Raw genomic sequence first — 391 nt, 5'->3', positions numbered from 1 at the left:
TCAAAGCAGGGCAAATAAAATACAGTGCTTTTAAGACGCTAAATTACTACGCTTGGACACACTCTTTCAGTTTTCGTCGATCGTCTTAGGCAATTTGTGAATACCTTGCTTGCCAACTTGCAAAACCAAGATTTAACACGAAATCAGTTTTAGGGTTTGGGTTCAATGCGTAGGCTCACAAACGACTGAAGGAGTCTGAAGTTAATTGTTAACGCCCAAAGGCAGCCGAGAGCTTCTTATACCTAGTAAGAGCTCTATCATAAGCAAATTAAGTGTACAACACAGGCTATTTCACTTTATGTTATGCTTTCCCGCTCCAATTATTTTCTAATAGATAGACTAAAGATCATATCAACCTTGTTCTACACTCCAAAGTGCAAGTTACGACACC

The 391-nt window shown here is 39.1% G+C and overlaps 1 protein-coding gene across 1 annotated transcript in view; it reads right to left on the bottom strand.

The window, feature by feature from the left end:
* The window catches only part of LOC137998838 (substance-K receptor-like), a 3167-nt gene extending 2991 nt beyond the window's left edge, over window positions 1–176 (bottom strand). Inside the window, exon 1 of the mRNA XM_068844665.1 lies at window positions 1–176. This exon is cut by the window's left edge and continues 90 nt beyond it. The gene's annotated coding sequence lies outside the window, so the exon portion shown is untranslated.
* Between the last annotated feature and the right edge of the window lie 215 nt (window positions 177–391).

This window comes from Montipora foliosa, chromosome 4 (assembly GCF_036669935.1).
Source record: "Montipora foliosa isolate CH-2021 chromosome 4, ASM3666993v2, whole genome shotgun sequence".
Taxonomy (NCBI): domain Eukaryota; kingdom Metazoa; phylum Cnidaria; class Anthozoa; order Scleractinia; family Acroporidae; genus Montipora; species Montipora foliosa.
Note: the sequence above shows the minus strand (reverse complement) of the source record. Positions and strands in the feature narration are given on the sequence as shown.